The sequence below is a fragment of the Oncorhynchus masou genome, chromosome 6 (assembly GCF_036934945.1).
Source record: "Oncorhynchus masou masou isolate Uvic2021 chromosome 6, UVic_Omas_1.1, whole genome shotgun sequence".
In the NCBI taxonomy this organism is placed as follows: domain Eukaryota; kingdom Metazoa; phylum Chordata; class Actinopteri; order Salmoniformes; family Salmonidae; genus Oncorhynchus; species Oncorhynchus masou.
The window spans coordinates 77,631,238-77,640,756 of NC_088217.1; the positions used below are offsets into that span (position 1 = coordinate 77,631,238).

The 9,519-nt window shown below is 43.1% G+C and overlaps 2 non-coding genes and 1 pseudogene across 2 annotated transcripts; all 3 read right to left on the bottom strand.

Annotated features, from left to right (window-relative positions):
• Positions 1 to 3,190: 3,190 nt before the first annotated feature.
• On the bottom strand, positions 3,191 to 3,263 carry trnar-ccu (transfer RNA arginine (anticodon CCU)). Its single transcript has one exon. It is a non-coding gene; the product is annotated as a tRNA-Arg (tRNA).
• Positions 3,264 to 4,866: 1,603 nt separating this feature from the next.
• On the bottom strand, positions 4,867 to 4,939 carry trnar-ccu (transfer RNA arginine (anticodon CCU)). Its single transcript has one exon. It is a non-coding gene; the product is annotated as a tRNA-Arg (tRNA).
• Positions 4,940 to 7,719: 2,780 nt separating this feature from the next.
• The window catches only part of LOC135541703 (TRAF2 and NCK-interacting protein kinase-like), a 23,395-nt pseudogene continuing 21,595 nt past the window's right edge, over positions 7,720 to 9,519 (bottom strand).

Consider the following 9,519-nt stretch of genomic DNA (forward strand, 5'->3'; position numbering starts at 1 on the left):
GTATGACCTATACGAACTGTTGGAAGAGGTAAAAAAAATATATATTGGCAATGAGACATGACCATGAAACGACACATTTTTTAAATTTTTTGTTTGCACTTAAAATCTGAAAAGAAACTGTTTAGCAGAGGATGGTTTCTATCCATCAACCTCTGGGTTATGGGCCCAGCACGCTTCCGCTGCGCCACTCTGCTCTCAGCCACTTAAGAAAAGACTAGAACTCACAATCCATGGCTTAGGAGGCCAGTGTCTTAGGCCACTGGGGTACTGTGTAAACAGTATGACCTATACGAACTGTTGGAAGAGGTTAAAAAAATGTATATTGGCAATGAGACATGACCATGAAACGACACATTTTTTAAAAAAAAATTGTTTGCACTTTAAATCTAAAAAGAAAGTGTATAGCAGAGGATGGTTTCCATCCATCGACCTCTTTGTTATGGGCCGAGCACGCTTCCGCTGCGCCACTCTTCTCTCAGACGCTTAAGAAAAGACTAGAACTCTCAATCCATGGCTTAGGAGGCCAGTGTCTTAGGCCACTGGGGTACTGTGTAAACAGTATGACCAATACGAACTGTTGGAAGAGGTCAAAAAAATGTCTAATGGAACTGAGACATGCCAATGAAATGACAAATTAAAAAAAAAAAAAAATTGTTTGCACTTAAAATCTAAAAAGAATCAGTTTAGCAGAGGATGGTTTCGATCCATCGACCTCTGGGTTATGGGCCCAGCACGCTTCCGCTGCGCCACTCTGCTCTCAGCCACTTAAGAAAAGACTAGAACTCACAATCCATGGCTTAGGAGGCCAGTGTCTTAGGCCACTGGGGTACTGTGTAAACAGTATGACCTATACGAACTGTTGGAAGAGGTCAAAAAAATGTATAATGGAACTGAGACATGCCAATGAAACGACACATTTTTTAAAACTTAAAATCTAAAAAGAAAATGTTTAGCAGAGGATGGTCTCGATCCATCAACCTCTGGGTTATGGGCCCAGCACGCTTTGGGACTTGAACCCACAATCCCTGGCTTAGGAGGCCAGTGCTTATCCATTAGGCCACTGGGGCACTGTTTACCTACTGCAAACAGTACGAAATCAGTAAAAACAATGTGTACTGGATAGCACTGAGAGACAAATGGCTTTCTCATGCTTTTTTAAAAAGAAGATGTTTAGCAGCGGATGGTTTCCGATCCATCGACCTCTGGGTTATGGGCCCAGCACGCTTCCGCTGCGCCACTCTGCTCTCAGCCACTTAAGAAAAGACTAGAACTCACAATCCATGGCTTAGGAGGCCAGTGTCTTAGGCCACTGGGGTACTGTGTAAACAGTATGACCTGTACGAACTGTTGGAAGAGGTCAAAAAAATGTCTAATGGAACTGAGACATGCCAATGAAATGACAAATTTAAAAAAAAAAATTGTTTGCACTTAAAATCTAAAAAGAATCAGTTTAGCAGAGGATGGTTTCGATCCATCGACCTCTGGGTTATGGGCCCAGCACGCTTCCGCTGTGCCACTCTGCTCTCAGCCACTTAAGAAAAGACTAGAACTCACAATCCATGGCTTAGGAGGCCAGTGTCTTAGGCCACTGGGGTACTGTGTAAACAGTATGACCTATACGAACTGTTGGAAGAGGTCAAAAAAATGTCTAATGGAACTGAGACATGCCCATGAAAAGACACATTTTTTAAATTTTTGTTTGCACTTAAAATCTAAAAAGAATCTGTTTAGCAGAGGATGGTTTCGATCCATCGACCTCTGGGTTATGGGCCCAGCACGCTTCCGCTGCGCCACTCTGCTCTCAGCCACTTAAGAAAAGACTAGAACTCACAATCCATGGCTTAGGAGGCCAGTGTCTTAGGCCACTGGGTTACTGTGTAAACGCATGACCTAAAGGAACTGTTGGAAGAGGTAAAAAAATGTATATATTGGCAATGAGACATGCCCATGAAACGACACATTTTTTAAATTTTTTGTTTGCTCTTAAAATCTAAGAAGAATCTGTTTAGCAGAGGATGGTTTCCATCCATCGACCTCTTTGTTATGGGCCCAGCACGCTTCCGCTGCACCACTCTGCTCTCAGCCACTTAAGAAAAGACTAGAACTCACAATCCATGGCTTAGGAGGCCAGTGTCTTAGGCCACTGGGGTACTGTGTAAACAGCATGACCTTTACGAACTGTTGGAAGAGGTCAAAAAAATGTATAATGGAACTGAGACATGCCATGAAATGACAAATTTTTTAAAAAAATTGTTTGCACTTAAAATCTAAAAGAATCAGTTTAGCAGAGGATGGTTTCGATCCATCGACCTCTGGGTTATGGGCCCAGCACGCTTCCGCTGCGCCACTCTGCTCTCAGCCACTTAAGAAAAGACTAGAACTCACAATCCATGGCTTAGGAGGCCAGTGTCTTAGGCCACTGGGGTACTGTGTAAACAGTATGACCTATACGAACTGTTGGAAGAGGTTAAAAAAATGTATATTGGCAATGAGACATGACCATGAAACGACACATTTTTTAAATTTTTTGTTTGCACTTTAAATCTAAAAAGAAAGTGTATAGCAGAGGATGGTTTCCATCCATCGACCTCTTTGTTATGGGCCCAGCACGCTTCCGCTGCGCCACTCTTCTCTCAGACACTTAAGAAAAGACTAGAACTCTCAATCCATGGCTTAGGAGGCCAGTGTCTTAGGCCACTGGGGTACTGTGTAAACAGTATGACCAATACGAACTGTTGGAAGAGGTCAAAAAAATGTATAATGGAACTGAGACATGCCAATGAAATGACAAATTAAAAAAAAAAATTGTTTGCACTTAAAATCTAAAAAGAATCTGTTTAGCAGAGGATGGTTTCGATCCATCGACCTCTGGGTTATGGGCCCAGCACGCTTCCGCTGCGCCACTCTGCTCTCAGCCACTTAAGAAAAGACTAGAACTCACAATCCATGGCTTAGGAGGCCAGTGTCTTAGGCCACTGGGGTACTGTGTAAACAGTATGACCTATACGAACTGTTGGAAGAGGTCAAAAAAATGTCTAATGGAACTGAGACATGCCCATGAAACGACACATTTTTTTTTTTGTTTGCACTTAAAATCTAAAAAGAATCTGTTTAGCAAAGGATGGTCTCGATCCATCAACCTCTGGGTTATGGGCCCAGCACGCTTCCGCTGTGCCACTCCACTTCCATCCACCCCAGATGGGACTTGAACCCACAATCCCTGGCTTAGGAGGCCAGTGCCTTATCCATTAGGCCACTGGGGCACTGTTTACCTACTGCAAACAGTACGAACTGATAGAAGCAGTAAAAACAATGTGTACTGGATAGCACTGAGAGACGCAAATGAAATTTAGCTTTCTCATTTCTGTTTGCTTTTCATTTTTAAAAAGAAGATGTTTAGCAGCGGATGGTTCCGATCCATCGACCTCTGGGTTATGGGCCCAGCACGCTTCCGCTGCGCCACTCTGCTCTCAGCCACTTAAGAAAAGACTAGAACTCACAATCCTTGGCTTAGGAGGCCAGTGTCTTAGGCCACTGGGTTACTGTGTAAACGCATGACCTAAAGGAACTGTTGGAAGAGTTAAAAAAATATATATATTGGCAATGAGACATGACCATGAAACGACACATTTTTTAAATTTTTTGTTTGCACTTGAAATCTAAAAAGAAACTGTTTAGCAGAGGATGGTTTCGATCCATCGACCTCTGGGTTATGGGCCCAGCACGCTTCCGCTGCGCCACTCTGCTCTCAGCCACTTAAGAAAAGACTAGAACTCACAATCCATGGCTTAGGAGGCCAGTGTCTTAGGCCACTGGGGTACTGTGTAAACAGTATGACCTATACGAACTGTTGGAAGAGGTCAAAAAAATGTCTAATGGAACTGAGACATGCCCATGAAACGACACATTTTTTAAAAAAAATGTTTGCACTTCAAATCTAAAAAGAATCTGTTTAGCAGAGGATGGTTTCGATCCATCGACCTCTGGGTTATGGGCCCAGCACGCTTCCGCTGCGCCACTCTGCTCTCAGCCACTTAAGAAAAGACTAGAACTCACAATCCATGGCTTAGGAGGCCAGTGTCTTAGGCCACTGGGGTACTGTGTAAACAGTATGACCAATACGAACTGTTGGAAGAGGTCAAAAAAATGTCTAATGGAACTGAGACATGCCCATGAAATGACACATTTTTTAAATGTTTTGTTTTGCACTTAAAATCTAAAAAGAATCTGTTTAGCAGAGGATGGTTTCGATCCATCGACCTCTGGGTTATGGGCCCAGCACGCTTCCGCTGCGCCTCTGCTCTCAGCCACTTAAGAAAAGACTAGAACTCACAATCCATGGCTTAGGAGGCCAGTGTCTTAGGCCACTGGGGTACTGTGTAAACAGTATGACCTATACGAACTGTTGGAAGAGGTTAAAAAATATATATATTGGCAATGAGACATGACCATGAAACGACACATTTTTTTAATTTTTTGTTTGCACTTAAAATCTGAAAAGAAACTGTTTAGCAGAGGATGGTTTCCATCCATCGACCTCTTTGTTATGGGCCCAGCACGCTTCCGCTGCGCCACTCTTCTCTCAGACACTTAAGAAAAGACTAGAACTCTCAATCCATGGCTTAGGAGGCCAGTGTCTTAGGCCACTGGGGTACTGTGTAAACAGTATGACCAATACGAACTGTTGGAAGAGGTCAAAAAAGTGTATAATGGAACTGAGACATGCCAATGAAATGACAAATTTAAAAAAAAAAATTGTTTGCACTTAAAATCTAAAAAGAAAATGTTTAGCATAGAATGGTCTCGATCGATCAACCTCTGGGTTATGGGCCCAGCACGCTTCCGCTGTGCCACTCCACTTCCATCCACCCCAGATGGGACTTGAACCCACAATCCCTGGCTTAGGAGGCCAGTGCCTTATCCATTAGGCCACTGGGGCACTGTTTACCTACTGCAAACAGTACGAACTGATAGAAGCAGTAAAAACAATGTGTACTGGATAAAATCTGAAAAGCTTTCTCATTTCTGTTTGCTTTTCATTTTTAAAAAGAAGATGTTTAGCAGAGGATGGTTTCCATCCATCGACCTCTGGGTTATGGGCCCAGCACGCTTCCGCTGCGCCACTCTGCTCTCAGCCACTTAAGAAAAGACTAGAACTCACAATCCATGGCTTAGGAGGCCAGTGTCTTAGGCCACTGGGGTACTGTGTAAACAGTATGACCAATACGAACTGTTGGAAGAGGTCAAAAAAATGTCTAATGGAACTGAGACATGCCAATGAAATGACAATTTTTTAAAAAAATTGTTTGCACTTAAAATCTAAAAAGAATCTGTTTAGCAGAGGATGGTTTCGATCCATCGACCTCTGGGTTATGGGCCCAGCACGCTTCCGCTGCGCCACTCTGCTCTCAGCCACTTAAGAAAAGACTAGAACTCACAATCCATGGCTTAGGAGGCCAGTGTCTTAGGCCACTGGGGTACTGTGTAAACAGTATGACCTATACGAACTGTTGGAAGAGGTCAAAAAAATGTCTAATGGAACTGAGACATGCCCATGAAACGACACATTTTTTAAATTTTTTGTTTGCACTTAAAATCTAAAAAGAATCTGTTTAGCAGAGGATGGTTTCGATCCATCGACCTCTGGGTTATGGGCCCAGCACGCTTCCGCTGCGCCACTCTGCTCTCAGCCACTTAAGAAAAGACTAGAACTCACAATCCATGGCTTAGGAGGCCAGTGTCTTAGGCCACTGGGGTACTGTGTAAACAGCATGACCTAGAACTGTTGGAAGAGGTAAAAAAATATATATATGGCAATGAGACATGACCATGAAACGACACATTTTTTAAATTTTTTGTTTGCACTTAAAATCTGAAAAGAAACTGTTTAGCAGAGGATGGTTTCTATCCATCGACCTCTGGGTTATGGGCCCAGCACGCTTCCGCTGCGCCACTCTGCTCTCAGCCACTTAAGAAAAGACTAGAACTCACAATCCATGGCTTAGGAGGCCAGTGTCTTAGGCCACTGGGGTACTGTGTAAACAGTATGACCAATACGAACTGTTGGAAGAGGTCAAAAAAATGTCTAATGGAACTGAGACATGCCAATGAAATGACAAATTAAAAAAAAAAAAAATTGTTTGCACTTAAAATCTAAAAAGAATCTGTTTAGCAGAGGATGGTTTCGATCCATCGACCTCTGGGTTATGGGCCCAGCACGCTTCCGCTGCGCCACTCTGCTCTCAGCCACTTAAGAAAAGACTAGAACTCACAATACATGGCTTTGGAGGCCAGTGTCTTAGGCCACTGGGGTACTGTGTAAACAGTATGACCTATACGAACTGTTGGAAGAGGTCAAAAAATGTCTAATGGAACTGAGACATGCCCATGAAACGACACATTTTTTAAATTTTTTGTTTGCACTTGAAATCTAAAAAGAATCTGTTTAGCAGAGGATGGTTTCGATCCATCGACCTCTGGGTTATGGGCCCAGCACGCTTCCGCTGCGCCACTCTGCTCTCAGCCACTTAAGAAAAGACTAGAACTCACAATCCATGGCTTAGGAGGCCAGTGTCTTAGGCCACTGGGGTACTGTGTAAACAGCATGACCTATACGAACTGTTGGAAGAGGTAAAAAAATATATATTGGCAATGAGACATGACCATGAAACGACACATTTTTTAAATTTTTTGTTTGCACTTAAAATCTGAAAAGAAACTGTTTAGCAGAGGATGGTTTCTATCCATCGACCTCTGGGTTATGGGCCCAGCACGCTTCCGCTGCGCCACTCTGCTCTCAGCCACTTAAGAAAAGACTAGAACTCACAATCCATGGCTTAGGAGGCCAGTGTCTTAGGCCACTGGGGTACTGTGTAAACAGTATGACCTATACGAACTGTTGGAAGAGGTCAAAAAAATGTCTAATGGAACTGAGACATGCCCATGAAACGACACATTTTTTAAATTTTTGTTTGCACTTGAAATCTAAAAAGAATCTGTTTAGCAGAGGATGGTTTCGATCCATCGACCTCTGGGTTATGGGCCCAGCACGCTTCCGCTGCGCCACTCTGCTCTCAGCCACTTAAGAAAAGACTAGAACTCACAATCCATGGCTTAGGAGGCCAGTGTCTTAGGCCACTGGGGTACTGTGTAAACAGCATGACCTATACGAACTGTTGGAAGAGGTAAAAAAATATATATATTGGCAATGAGACATGACCATGAAACGACACATTTTTTAATTTTTTTGTTTGCACTTTAAATCTAAAAAGAAAGTGTATAGCAGAGGATGGTTTCCATCCATCGACCTCTTTGTTATGGGCCCAGCACGCTTCCGCTGCGCCACTCTGCTCTCAGCCACTTAAGAAAAGACTAGAACTCACAATCCATGGCTTAGGAGGCCAGTGTCTTAGGCCACTGGGGTACTGTGTAAACAGTATGACCAATACGAACTGTTGGAAGAGGTCAAAAAATGTCTAATGGAACTGAGACATGCCAATGAAATGACAAATTTAAAAAAAAAATTGTTTGCACTTAAAATCTAAAAAGAATCTGTTTAGCAGAGGATGGTTTCGATCCATCGACCTCTGGGTTATGGGCCCAGCACGCTTCCGCTGCGCCACTCTGCTCTCAGCCACTTAAGAAAAGACTAGAACTCACAATCCATGGCTTAGGAGGCCAGTGTCTTAGGCCACTGGGGTACTGTGTAAACAGTATGACCTATACGAACTGTTGGAAGAGGTCAAAAAAATGTCTAATGGAACTGAGACATGCCCATGAAACGACACATTTTTAAAAAAATTTGTTTGCACTTCAAATCTAAAAAGAATCTGTTTAGCAGAGGATGGTTTCGATCCATCGACCTCTGGGTTATGGGCCCAGCACGCTTCCGCTGCGCCACTCTGCTCTCAGCCACTTAAGAAAAGACTAGAACTCACAATCCATGGCTTAGGAGGCCAGTGTCTTAGGCCACTGGGGTACTGTGTAAACAGTATGACCTATACGAACTGTTGGAAGAGGTCAAAAAAATGTCTAATGGAACTGAGACATGCCCATGAAACGACACATTTTTTAAATTTTTTGTTTGCACTTGAAATCTAAAAAGAATCTGTTTAGCAGAGGATGGTTTCGATCCATCGACCTCTGGGTTATGGGCCCAGCACGCTTCCGCTGCGCCACTCTGCTCTCAGCCACTTAAGAAAAGACTAGAACTCACAATCCATGGCTTAGGAGGCCAGTGTCTTAGGCCACTGGGGTACTGTGTAAACAGCATGACATATACGAACTGTTGGAAGAGGTAAAAAAATATATATATTGGCAATGAGACATGACCATGAAACGACACATTTTTTAAATTTTTTGTTTGCACTTCAAATCTGAAAAGAAACTGTTTAGCAGAGGATGGTTTCTATCCATCAACCTCTGGGTTATGGGCCCAGCACGCTTCCGCTGCGCCACTCTCCTCTCAGCCACTTAAGAAAAGACTAGAACTCACAATCCATGGCTTAGGAGGCCAGTGTCTTAGGCCACTGGGGTACTGTGTAAACAGTATGACCTATACGAACTGTTGGAAGAGGTCAAAAAAATGTCTATATGGCAATGAGACATGACCATGAAACGACACATTTTTTAAATTTTTTGTTTGCACTTAAAATCTAAAAGAAACTGTTTAGCAGAGGATGGTTTCTATCCATCGACCTCTGGGTTATGGGCCCAGCACGCTTCCGCTGCGCCACTCTGCTCTCAGCCACTTAAGAAAAGACTAGAACTCACAATCCATGGCTTAGGAGGCCAGTGTCTTAGGCCACTGGGGTACTGTGTAAACAGTATGACCAATACGAACTGTTGGAAGAGGTCAAAAAATGTCTAATGGAACTGAGACATGCCAATGAAATGACAAATTTTTTAAAAAAAATTGTTTGCACTTAAAATCTAAAAAGAATCTGTTTAGCAGAGGATGGTTTCGATCCATCGACCTCTGGGTTATGGGCCCAGCACGCTTCCGCTGCGCCACTCTGCTCTCAGCCACTTAAGAAAAGACTAGAACTCACAATCCATGGCTTAGGAGGCCAGTGTCTTAGGCCACTGGGGTACTGTGTAAACAGTATGACCAATACGAACTGTTGGAAGAGGTCAAAAAATGTCTAATGGAACTGAGACATGCCCATGAAATGACAAATTTTAAAATAATTTGTTTGCACTTAAAATCTAAAAAGAATCTGTTTAGCAGAGGATGGTTTCGATCCATCGACCTCTGGGTTATGGGCCCAGCACGCTTCCGCTGCGCCACTCTGCTCTCAGCCACTTAAGAAAAGACTAGAACTCACAATCCATGGCTTAGGAGGCCAGTGTCTTAGGCCACTGGGGTACTGTGTAAACAGTATGACCTATACGAACTGTTGGAAGAGGTCAAAAAAATGTATATTGGCAATGAGACATGACCATGAAACGACACATTTTTTAAATTTTTTTGTTTGCACTTTAAATCTAAAAAGAAAGTGTTTAGCAGAGGATGGTTTC